Source organism: Numida meleagris, chromosome 3, assembly GCF_002078875.1.
Source record: "Numida meleagris isolate 19003 breed g44 Domestic line chromosome 3, NumMel1.0, whole genome shotgun sequence".
Lineage (NCBI taxonomy): Eukaryota > Metazoa > Chordata > Aves > Galliformes > Numididae > Numida > Numida meleagris.
In genome coordinates this window covers 82,338,792-82,351,860 of record NC_034411.1, presented here as the reverse complement: position 1 = coordinate 82,351,860, position 13,069 = coordinate 82,338,792, and the positions used below count along the sequence as shown (strand labels likewise).

General features: G+C 37.5%; 1 protein-coding gene and 1 long non-coding RNA gene across 20 annotated transcripts in view; both read left to right on the top strand.

The window, feature by feature from the left end:
• Positions 1–13,069, top strand: part of RIMS1 (regulating synaptic membrane exocytosis 1) — a 363,013-nt gene that overhangs the window by 117,373 nt on the left and 232,571 nt on the right. Inside the window, exon 1 of one of the 19 annotated variants that reach the window (XM_021393095.1) lies at positions 3,769–3,864. The exons of 17 other annotated variants lie outside the window; for them this stretch is intronic. The gene's annotated coding sequence lies outside the window, so the exon portion shown is untranslated. Of the gene's footprint in view, positions 1–3,768; positions 3,865–13,069 lie in introns of those variants that run through there. One more of the 19 variants, XM_021393098.1, reaches the window with a different exon arrangement.
• The window catches only part of LOC110397134, a 38,853-nt gene that overhangs the window by 6,382 nt on the left and 19,402 nt on the right, over positions 1–13,069 (top strand). The gene's annotated exons all lie outside the window — the stretch shown is intronic.

Sequence of the window (13,069 nt, the reverse complement as noted above, 5' to 3'; positions counted from 1 at the left end):
ATACAAAAGATCCAGGGGATCAACTTCAAATGTAAATGAATTTGGGGACACGTTGTCTGTTTTGGATATCATCTTTCATCCTCTGCCCTTTTGTTCACTCCTTTCTGTCAGATAGTGGAAAGCTTGTGTTAGCGGAAGATCATAGGACTTGCCTCAAGCTGGAGGATGACCAGCAGAGTGGCAAAACTGATTGACACTGTTGTGTTGAAAGTGTCGTTGAGTTTTACTGTGTCAGAAGCGAAAGTGATAGCAGATTCCACATAAAGTCTTACTTCACTGCTAGAATTGTAATTGTTGATTGTCTCCTTTGGGTACGTGGTCCCAGAAACCAACTAATGTGAACTGATCAGTTTTCTCAAAAGCTTTAGGGTAAACACCCAAGTGCAGGAAATACTTCACTTATATCAGTGTGTTGGGATGGAAAAGGCAGCACAGTGTGACAGAGTTGGACAACTTCCAACCTCCTTCTTATAATAGTTTTGTGGTAGCTTGTAGTGGTGTAATGAGACAAGTAAGCAAGGCAAGATTCATAGTAAGAGGTGATGATCTTTTTTAGATTATATAATGCTGCTGGAGAAAGAAAAACAGGCAATTTGGGTATGAACAAGCTCAGCTTCAGGCCTCCTTAACCTTTGTTCCTGTGCAGTTATTTCATTTTCCTTAAGTAGAGAGACAATTACACTGTTTCTGTGTTTCTGTTTGCTTTGCAAGGAGTAAAATAAAAATCTTTGCTGCTAGGAGTTTGTTTTAATACAGTTTATCAGGATGCAAAAGAAAGTTTGGCTCCATCATCCAGTATCAGTTCACACCTCCTTACATGTCCTGTATTTACTGGGAACTGGAGGACAGGAAGTAGTTTGCTTTCAGCCATAGAATCTAAGACAGTATTCACTAAAAAATTCACATAAATTTTGTGATATAAGCTTGTGTGTCTCAGCTCAAGACAAGCACTTTAAATTGAGATAAAGTTGTTGAAATACTTCTGTCTTCATATACACTATTGCTTACATTTTATTTCATACTTCCAGAATTCACATGTTCAGAGGACCACAGCATTAGTTTGAGCTGCATTTAGCATAGTTTAACTTCCATATGGAGAACAGGATTTGTAATGTGTGTGCTTTGAACTAGCAGTATATCTGGTTATCAACATGTTTACATTAAAAAGACATGCTACTGCATAAAATGTCTTAAATTTGTTGATATATTAAATATACTGGTAAGAGCCCTTTTGTTGTTTTTTTTTAAGCCTGTGCTGTTCATTATTGTGCTGAAACATGATGTATAAGTTTCCTTTGTGATATATTAGTTCTTTAACTCTCTCCAGACTTGTTATGCATTCGGACATAAGGTTAATCTTCACCATCAACCATCTCTGACAGCATCTCCTTTTCCAGTTTTGACATATGCTCAGCCATAAAGCAGAATCCTAGATAATGGTTTGCTGCACTCAGGTTTCTAAGTCATGCTTTGTTTAGGCTGAATATGAACTTCAGGCACCCAGAAGACATTAGACACTGCCTCATGTGACAGCTTTTGGTATGTTTCTCTTCTGGATCACGTGTATTTTTCCTGACTATCTGTATCTTTTCTATTTCTGGATCTGCTAATTGCAAGCTGTTTAGCTTCACTCTTTACATATCCCAAGCACCTCAGATTTCTCTTCTAGATAACCAGGTGGAACACAGCTCTGTTGTTTGCACTTACAGCTGCACAAAGTGGAATGAAGCAGAACAGAGGCCAAGGAAAGCTCAGACAGAGCAAGGCTGGCCAGCCTTGGGCCTGAGGCCTAGCATGCTCGCTGCAGAGCCTGGGGCTTCTTCCTTGTGGCAGTACTACAGGGCTGCAAGTAGTAAAAATGCATTTTAAACAGTATGCAACAGAGCGCAGCTTGCTTTTTATTTTAATTTCTGTTGTAGCAGTAATGTCTGAGCATGCAGTGAGCTACTGGATTTACATTTGGCCTTAGTAACTAAAATGTAATACAAATATTTCTCCTGTGTGTTTTACCCGTTGCTTACAGTCACCAATATAGATTGATTGCTCTTTGATGTTAACTGCTGTCGCATTCAACATTCTTTATAGGATATTCTCATTGTAATAAACAAGGAAAATTGTACTGATTGTTTTCACGTATCCATTACATGAAGAAATTGGTGGTACAGAACTAACTGCCTTCTGGACAGGAAGTATCTTTTATGTTGAAATAGGACAGCTACAGTGTTATAAAACAGGAGGTAGATTTTATGTTTTGGCTCTGGATAAATCTCAGTTTGCTGGAAGTAGGTGAGGTTCTTTAGTTCCAGTTTTCCTGTTTGTTGCTGAAGCACTGACAATTTCACTTTGATTAAATGCCTAAAAGTTATCTAGTTGGAGGGGAAAAAAAAAAGGATGTTACATAACCCTTTAATATTTAATTTCTATACTCTAAGTATCCGGAAGAACATTTTGTTCCTGTTTTGAAAGATGAATGCCATACATTGTAGAGTGTACTGAAGGCTCATTTGCAGTCATGGTGCTTGTTTGCTTCTCTAGTATGTACGTGCAGGGAAGAGTAGAAAGGGTTGAGTGGGCAGTTGGCAGTCATTCACTGTCAGTGATTGCTAGTCATTCATAAAAACTGCAGAGCCAAGAGGAGGAGCCAGCAGCAGCAGCCTTTCAGTCTGTAGCAGAAGCTACATGTTTGTGTAAGCACAAGTGCTTCTAGAAGCTGCTCAAATACAGCGTGATGAATATAATGAGGAAATGCACACCAAATGCATCTAATTAAAAGATGCTGCTTAGAATAAAGCAAAATGTTTTAATTCTTTTCTCTTCAAGCCCATCTACCGGTTCAGCTAAAAGCAATAAATACCATCAGGAGTATTTCTTTCACCTTCTAACACAAGCAGTTTTAGGAAATTAATGGGTCTTGATCCATTGCCAAAATGGAAATTTTGAGGTAAACTGGAAAAGTATTCTTGGACCACATAATTTTTAGGCATAAATGGCAGAAAAAGTACGATTTTAAGATGAAATAGTGTTGGAAGAAGCAAACCATCCTCTGTGTGCTCACTCTTAAAATTGGTATTTCTGTATTTTTCTACTTGTTACAGTGACTGCCAGTCTAATAGATGATTTTGACAAGATTTTATTTCACTGATATGCTCCAAGTTGGAAAGTTATAGCAGGTTGAAATGATTCCATTTTTTATTTATAGAGCTGATTTATTTGAAACTAGGTGTAAATAAATGCTGTTGTTGTAGATATCCCATCATCTCTTGTAGTTTGGCCAGTATGGTTTGTTGCTTCTTGCAGACCTACAGGTTGCTGCAGGCTGATCAAGCACTGGCTGGGACATGGTGTTTAAGGCTGTGTTTATGTCCAGATTGCATTTGAATTGGATGACTTAACCTGAATGTGGCAGATTCTTTGTGTGAAGTCAGGCCTTATAATTTGGAGTTAGAAAACACTGTTCTCGTATCCAACCAGAATTGTCCATTAAGAAGTGGAATAATCTGAGTTTTCTTCTTTTTGACCTGTTAGTGGGTAAGTCTTGCTCTGATCCTACTCTAAATACAGTTTGGAGGAACACAATGGTGTACTAGAAGGTTTAATTTTAATTGCAGTTCTGGAGCACTGTATATGTATGCTTGTATGGGAACTGCTGAGTGATGGCCTGAACCACTGAGCACCTGGAGGAAAGACCCAGTCATCCCTGGGAGCACAGGTGAAGGCATTTCACCTGTGTGACTGGAAGGGGTGGAGCCTGGCTCCACCTCTGTTAGGCCTCATTTAAGGGCTGACTGCCACTGAGGAAGGATCTTTCTGGAGATCCCTCCTTGGTGGAGCTTTTCTCCCTGAACTCGGAGTCTTCTGATACGGGTGAGCAGTCTTCTAACCTTCCTTTATAGCACCTTTCTGTTGTGCCGGTCCTTCCACCTCTCCTGTAATGCCTTTTCCATTGTGTTGATCTTTCTGATTGCTACAATGCTTTACATAGCACCTCAGACTAAATGCACTTGTTCATTATCAGATGGCAGAGTTTCAAAGCAACCTCTTTCTCTAACAAATAGCTAATTAAATTGTATATTGTAGTCTCTTTGAAGCTTATTCAGAAGCCCTGATTAAAATACATATAAACTTCACTATGGCAGTGTTCCAATGAAAATGCAGCTATGCTTAGTCTTTTCAGGAGCTCTCTTGTAGTTCAGGCAGCTCAAATTATTGCAGTCGCTGCTTTCACCAGGAGTGAGCACAGACCCCTTGAGGCACTGTTTTCCCTTTTGTTCTAAAGAGTTTCTCAATATTCTCATTAGTATTAGCAAGTATAATACACGTACTTCAAAGGAAAATACACACTCAAGGAAAGAATACTGTACATGACCTGCTGAGAGATTAGCACTTACTAGGTCTGTCTGGAGGTATGACTTTCCCAGGTGTACTGCTTTTCCTCCTGAACCAACGAATATCCCTTACTGTGGTAGATCTTATTTCTTTTTTGGGATGGACAGTTGGCCAGGTGCTTAAGTCTAGCAGCAGATATGGTGTATAAAGCCTCTCTTACCCATATATGCACATGCAGTTAATTGACCGTATGCAAGCAAAAGGATTTATGGGTGTCTAAGGTGTGTTGGTGTTGAGTGAGTGCTTTTGGTTCCTTGCATTTTGAAAAATGAAGTACTGTAGAAACACAATTTTTTTGGAAGCATCTCGCTTCCTCTTAAAGACATGTTTCACATCAGGAGGAAGAAGTCATAAGTATTGAACTTGTTTTCCACCTTGGCAGTATTTTGTTTTTTGGAAATGTCAAGTACTGTATTGTCTGCTTACAGTAAGGCAATTCATCCAGGTGTTTTTTGGAGGCTCACTTGAAGTCCTTCTCTATTACTGGAGAGCAGTTGTTATTAGAGATGAGTGGGTATGATATATTTGGTTACAGTATGTACATAGCTATCTGTGTGCAGCTCTAAATGTTATATAGGGGAATATGATGCTCTCGAAGCAGACTTGTCTCACTTTAGTAACTGAGCATCCACAAAGAACAGCTGTTAACAATAACTTTTTAGGTTTCTAACCAGCCCTTTTATGGCCACAGTCAGAAACAAGAAAAACAGTAGCAGATTCATCACAGTGCTTTCTGCTGACATACTACGAATGAGTACAAGCGCTGCAGTACACTGGGTTGCTTTAATTTTTGTGCACAGTCAGCGCTGCAAGTTTTGGTGTTTTGAAATAGGTAACATTCTACAAAGTTACTTTTCAAGTGTTTCATTCTGTTATCTAAAATAGGTAGAAGCCAGCCCATCAGTGAAATGCATCTCACAGCTGTAATCAGAATGATGGTTTCTATTTTTAACTTGGCAGCTTCACCCCTGTACCAAGCTACAGCTTCCAGTGACATTTCAGATAGCACTGATATCTGCTCAATTTTTTTGTGGGGGTGGGGTCTCAGATGCAGACTGAAGATGGCAAACACTTGTCTTACATGTCTTAATGAAAAACCTACTGATCTCAAAGCTTGTTTAAGGTTGGAGATGTGTCTTACCATTCTCTGTGACTACTAACATGGAAAGAGATTAAATGAGGGAGGCAATCAAAGCAGCTCACTCCTTCTCTCCTGCCTGAAGAAAGGTGACTTGGCTCTTTCTATCCACTCCCCAGATTTGGGCGGTTACCTCAGAAAGCAGCTGCTCTTGGGCCTTTTTTGAAAGGACTCCATGTTTTTAGGAAGAAAATGTAAGCTTCTGCAACTCTGCACCTTCTTCCTCCTCTTCTCCTCCTGTTAGACCTGGCCACAATTCCTCTTGCTGCTTGGTAGCAGAAGCAGGGATCTTTGGGGATCTCTCCTTTGTTTTTTCAGTTGCTCTGGCTATGAGAACTCAGAATACCAATAAGTCCCTGTCTCTGTCTTCTGTTAAGGTAAAGGTGTACTGAGAAACTTCTGATTAGTGCTGGCAGCCACTCCTCAACTTGGCCTTCCTTGAAAACGCGTAATGCTACTTGTTCTTCCAGAATAACAAAAAAGCTTCATCTTATTCCGCTTCATCCAGACAACCACAGTGGATGGCTGTGGGGAGTGAGGGGAAAGGGTTACACAAAGTGGTTGAGCTTGTGTGCTCTCCCTCATTTAGAGCCAAAATACAGAGCTGAATGACCACTGGTCTGATCTGGTGGAGTGTTTCTCATGTTCACATGTTGTCTTTCACACTCCAGTGTTAACTGTATGCACAAGTGGTTTGATCAGAAACATCATAGGCACAATTTTTTTTTCTTGGAACAAAAAAAAAAAGCAAACCAAGCAACATGTCTCTGTGACAGAAGTACCATAGCTGCATGTTGTACCTACAGAAGAACTTCACCATATTTTTCTTTACTGGCAATACACATCTAGTCAATGTCTTATCTGAATGCTGCTTCTCCGTCACATTGCTCATCCCTCTTGTTTTCTGCTTGATTTTTTTTTTTTGTTAAAGAGCTGTTAATACTGGCTAACTGACTGATAGTCAGTTGCTGCCCTAAAATAGGGTGCATCAGACTACATATAAACATCCCCAACAACACTGGGTTCCTCAAGGGTAGCTGATAATGAAAAAATTGCTTGTTAATTGAAAGGAGTTGATACGTCTGTATCTAAGAGTGCCTGTAGCTCAGTCTAAAGTACACCTGTAAAACAAAAGAGTTGTTCCTTGATGTGCTTGTTTCTCCTGACTGAGAAGCAAAGCTGGGCTGACTGGTTTGGATGTGAATGAGTTAAGTTATGTGAATCAAGCCTTTCTCTGTAAGGAGGAGATGCTCCTGGAGACGGCTGTTTATTTCCTAACACAAATTATTTATCTTTTCTATCTTTTTTGATAGCCATGTGTTCTACCTTTACTTGTAACCTAGATACAAGGACAAAAGGCTGAATGTTGTTTAAGAACTTCCAGAATTCAGGTAGCACTCTATTGAAATCTCTCAGGTGCCTAATAAGACTTTATCAGCCAACTCAAAACTCTCCCTTCACACATAAAAGCTTTCAAAAGTAATTCCCAAAGTAACTCTTTCAGTGTGGAGACAGTACATGTTTAAGCACTCTGTCTTGGATGGATATAATGGAGACTTTCAGGAAAGGTATGTCTAGATGCTTTCAGGAGAACCTTAAGAAAACAACCCATGTTAGGGGCTCTTCTCAGCAAATTCTGTTGGAACTGTCTCAGAGTCTGGTTCAGTGTACGTTATTCCTGGAAAACTGAGTGTTTCTTTTATTGCAGTAGAGCAGGCAGAGTCTGAGAGAACTTGTATCTTCCTGTATGGCTTTCTGAAGAAAGGTGTTGGAGGCTACTGCAGTAATCTGGCTATCTGCATTTTTATGTTTTTTTTAATTTGGAGAATCTTCATCTGGTTTGATCTTGGAAAATACTGTGGAACTGTTGTGTTTCCATCCTTTGAGGACAGAGGCAGGAGAGTGCTGAATCTGCTGGGAGAAAGCAGCAATGCGTCTGCCACAGCCGCATTCCCCACAGCCTGCTGCTAGTACCCAGCCCTTGCTGATGTTTCAGAGGAGGGAAGGGGTGCACGTTGCCCTCTTTGAGTTCAGAAATTAGAGCCTGACCTGGCATTCACCATATTAGCACCTCTTCCATTGTGAGTCCATAGTGTCAGGCAGACTAAATCTTGCATTCCTTTGAAATTGCTTCTGCTGGTATTTACTATTATAATAACTTCTCACAAGCACAGAGCTTATTGAATAAGCCACAAGCCACAGTCCTCTGGGATGATGGAGGAGATGGTAATAATGCTGCCTGAGCTCAGGGAACTTTGACAAACATCAAGCACAGAAATGTCTGTTTTGTTCCTGTGCTCCTCTAAGTCTATCCTTAAGACTAGGCTATTGTAGCATATTGTACTGTATTGCTGTCTTGATAGTTCTTCACTACATGAAAAAAAGTGAATAACTAAAATAAAAGGTGGTTTAGTTGAAGGAAAAAGTGTATTGGCTACATCATGAAGAATAACAGTAAAGGCCCAAGGGGGTGTATGAGAAAATTGGAAAGATGATATAGGGAGTAGGAAGCATGAGGACATGTACTGTATGAATGGATGTGTGTTTTTTAACTTCTTGAGCCATAGGAAGCATGGAAATTAAGTCTGTGTTAGCAATTTGTAAAAAAAAAATCTGTATAAACAGTGTTTAATTTGGTGACATGATTAGAAGTGGCTACCTTTTATTACAATTGTGTGACAGGAAAAGAGAAATAGTAAATGCTTTTATACTGATTGTGCCCTATATTTTTTCTTCCAACTTATAGATCAAAGGCTTTCAAATTTTGGAGAAAATAATTTTTACTTTAGTTTCTTAGTGGTGTAAATTACCAATAAATACAGGAACTTGTGCTTCTGCAAATACTGTCTTTAATGCTACTATTTACTGGGAATGAAGTGAATTGGTGTGAAATCACCTATTTAGTAACCAAGATGGAGGAAGCAGATTCCCAAACCAATGGATTAATCAATAAGCAAAGGCTCTATGCATCTGTGGCATGATTATTTAGTTTAAGTCTTTTATTGTTGCCATGACTCAGGGTCTAAAAGTACCTATGCTAGCAATTATACCAATAGTTAGACTCTTCTAGATCTGAAGGCTTTTAAATACATTCTTTAAATTTTAAATACAATTAAAATTTTGACGATGTTTCTTTATGGCAACTAAGCGCTCTGGCACAACTCCTTTTAATGTGAAAGAATTTAAACAATCCATTTTTTTCCTCATTCTAGTTGTAGCTTTTGTTCTAAACAAAACCCATCCTTTTATAGTCAGCTGTTTTGGCTTAATATTACAGAGCTTTGTCCAAGTTAGAGGTCCAGATCTGGATGTACAACTTCTGAGATGTACAATCTTAGGCCAGGGTGAATTTTGAACAGTTGAGGCAGCCATAGACTTCAGATGAAATGTGGTACGTACACTGTGACCGAAGACAGATTCCTGAACAGCCTGCTCAGTCTTCATGTTAATGGATATTTTAAAGAGTTTTTTGTTCTAGCTCTTTCATTGGATGACAGATATTCATGTTGTCCAGACAGATTTATAAATCTCACTCTTCTAAATGTACCCTAACACAGTATGGCAAAGGGTGGTAGCCTTCTCATGCTTTTAGATAATATTTATCCCTGGAATCTATGCCCATGTCACTTTTCCTGTTGCACATATCTCCATCTTGCTGTCTGTATGATGAAGGAAGTGGTAGGAGAGATTCTTTTTTTTTTTTAGTTGTTCTTTATATAAAATAAACTTTCTTTCTCTGATTGAGAGAAACGTGGAAGACTTAAAGAAAAGTACTCCTGTCTGTATCCTGTATTGTTTTTCAATTCACTTCTTTCTAGGTTGGAGGACTGGAAATTAAAGGCTGAATTCTCATTTACAACCTTCATGCACTAGGAAGCTTTCTTTTTAAGCAACTTGATTGTGTCTTACAGTAGACTTTTGTGAATGCTGTTTGTTGTGGAACTGCTTCTGCACCTCCTAGATTCTGATAATAATTCCTTTCCTGGAGTAATTTTTATGATGAAATGAATCTGATGGAAGACAGTTTATCTTGATGATTAGCAAGAAAAATACTAACCTTTGGCTCTGGTTTAAGAGAAGCTCTATGACTTTATAAGCAATATCATCTTTCAGCTTGGATATCTGTAGAATTAGTGACCCTTCTCATTGTGATTTAAAAACTGCTTCAGGGAGAAAACTGCCTTTAGATGGTCAGACAGTTCTGTCTTAAAAACATGGTGGTATTAGTTAAAATGTGATGTTATTGCATTTTAAATGCATTGCTCTTGAAGGCTTTGAAACTTTGCAGGTGACTGTGTAAGGATCTTCATGATGTAATTCTTATTTCTTAAATGTACCCAAGTTGTCCATCTACTTTATGTAGCAGCACTAAACCACACAGAAAATGTGTGCTTTCCCATCCATCAGAGTAACTGGGAAGCATGAAAAAAAGAAAACATTTCACATGTGATTCACTTACTATTGTGAATGTTTCTCAGTCTTAGGATGCTAGCACCAAAAACTACATTTTTTTTTTTAGTATGTAACTTGTATGAATTTGCTGATTTAGAGGCTCAGTGAAATGAAAAGAAACTGCAGTGAAGTGACATGTTTGGAACATTCTGCCATTAGTCATTTGCAGAATGGGGTAAACAAAATAAAAAATTTTGCCAAATCAAGTAGGTAGCACCAGAAAGGTGGGAAATACATGGTGGTTTTTTAATTATTCAAATGAATTTTCGTGGTATTTGAGCCATGATCCGTAGAAAATGTCCAAATCTTTAATATCAATAGCAACTACATTTTCATTTCACACATGTTCACACAACACATTTGAATTCTTGAACTAGCAAGCACTTTAAATAGATTGAGTCTGGGATTGGGTTCCTTTATATGAAATAATTGTTCTGCATCAGGACTGGTACCTTTGAAGGTAAAGGCTAATGGGTTAGAAACATTATTCAGATACCACAGTGATTTGCGCAAAGTAAGGACCTAAGCAGAAAGGCAGAGCATTTGTTTTGATCTGTCTGGAATTGAAGCTGTGTTCAGGTATGCCATATTGTTGTTCCGTAATTTTTTTTCTGTGTGCCTACAGGGCATTTTGTTCATATGTAAAAGATTGACGTAGTGATAATGTTGTTTGTTTTCAAGATAAACATCCTGTAAATTAAGTAAAATGTTTATGTACAAGAGAAAACAAGGAAAAAATGGTATGGAGCTAGGGCTACTGTCAAATTTTTCCTTAGCTTTTTTTGACAGAATTCTTGATTTTTTTTTTCTGCCAAGCAAATCAGTTTGTGAATATGATCTTAAAAGCTTTAAAAAAAAAAAATTAACCAAAGATGATACAGGATGCTCTGTACAGTGAATGAACAGAGGATGATTTAATGGAGTGATTTGTATGGAGTGATTAGTATGTGAGAATTCTGTGGAGTGTGACTTTACTACTGTTCTATCAGAGGATTGACCTTTCTTCTTAATTTCCAGGGCAGTAAAGTAGATTACAAGATGTTCTGTGTGTCTGATACTGTCTGCACCTGATAAAGTTTTCTAGGACTATAATATTTGCTTTCCATTATCTGAGGAAGCCAGATTTGTACAAGTAGTAGTGCAGGAAATAATGCTTCAGAAATTCCTTTACTTCTTATGTTCTAGAGCATATTTTTAAGTTGCCTTTATCACCAACTTTCTGCCATGTCTTGATGCAATATGATATTTTTAAATAGCTTTTTTTTAACTTAGACTGTGTGGTTTCTGAGTGATGTTTCTGTGAGTTTGCCATGTAGTGGTAGAAGCCAAGAGAGATGATTTTAAAAAGATCTGTTTTTTGGCTTTTTTTATTTTTTTTCTTAGACTACCAATGTGAAAAATGACTTACTGGTACTGTCATTTTCAGTGGGTAGAGTTAATGCTGTCCTGGGTGCTGTAACTGTGCATATCCATAAAAAATAACCATTATTCCATTGTTTTCCCATGCTTGGCGAGGGAGATGTGTAATGTCACTGAAAATTTTTTATTTATTATATAATTGGAATGTGTTCCATTCCAAATTGTTATAACAATTCTTTTGTAGTGAAAATTACACACCATGTAATTTTACCCTTATACTGTTATCTATATTCTTGCTACTCACCCAATTAAAAAAAAAAGGCAAGAATAGTGACTCAATTAAATGAGGAAATTGAACATTCTTGGAGTCTATTTAATGAACTCTTTAACATCAAATCCTACAGATCAGCCTGTTACATGTCTATGCTGGAAACAGATATACACTGTTGCATCAAAGTATTGTCACAATCAATAAACAAAGTTTTCGGGTCTTCTGCAGATAAGAGCTAAGATATGTACAAAAATAACTTCATAAGCCACATTTATGCCTTTAAAATGCAAGACAACTACTACTTAATTTCAAGGTTTACATTATTTGGGGGAGACAACAGTTCAAAAGTGTAAAAACACTCTACCACAACCGTGTGGGAAAGAAAACAGACTGTGTTTAAGAAAAAAAATTAAAAATCTGTAGATCAACATTTGTATTACATTAGATCATTAGGTAACGTTTTATCAGTGTGTGACCATTATCACAGAAGTAATGCATTGATAAACTGTATTTTGGGTTGAGTAAGCATGCTTTAAAATTTTGCATCAGTGTTAAATGCACGTGCAATTCTAAAATCTGGTTTTAGTTCAGACCTCTTACTTCCATATTATTAGCATTTAAACCAGAAAACTAATTAGTAATTTTAATTTTATAGATTTTTTTAATTGGATTCAGTCACAGAATAGAAGTGATTTATCATCTGTTGTGACTATAAAGCACTGGAAGGACAGATAACTTCAACTATGTCTATTTTTACACCATTGGTTTTGTAACTTGGTATGCCTTTTATGAGTATCCTGGGTAAACAGCAGGTGGGTAGAGAAATTAATGTTCTAAAATTCTGTCTTATGCAGGTCTAGGAAATCAGTATTTTACAAAGAGGAAATGGAACTGTCATAGATAAATGTGCACAGTTGCATAAAAGATGTTAAATGTAATTCCAAAGTAGCAGCATAAATAGTTTTTACAAATATGCTTATTAATCTACAGAAACATCAGACAGGAAATATGAAGTCTGTCATAGGCTGTCATTTTGAATCACATGATAGAAGAAAGCAAAAGTGAAAATGGATTGGTAAACTAAATCAGTTGAAGTAAACACACCCATTAATATACAAATATTGCTTTGGAAACAAGACATTAATCTATGCTTTAAATTGCAGGTTAACTCTTCCTTTATGTAGGAAGAGCAACTGCTTTGCAATGCAGTGATCGCTTAACAAATTTTATTAGTTATTAAATCAGATTTGGTGCTTTCCAAGGATTTCTGATTAGTATTTTCCACATGGCAGTACAAGTGAAGAACTGGTGCAGTACAGCAGATCTGGAGAAGTAACCTGAAGGAGGTGTTTTCTATATAAGATTTGCAAATGTCAGTAATTTTGTTTCAAGCATGACTTTTCAATATGTCCTCTTGCATTTCTAGTTGTTATTTAGAAATCTCTTAATTGCTGTACAAGCAA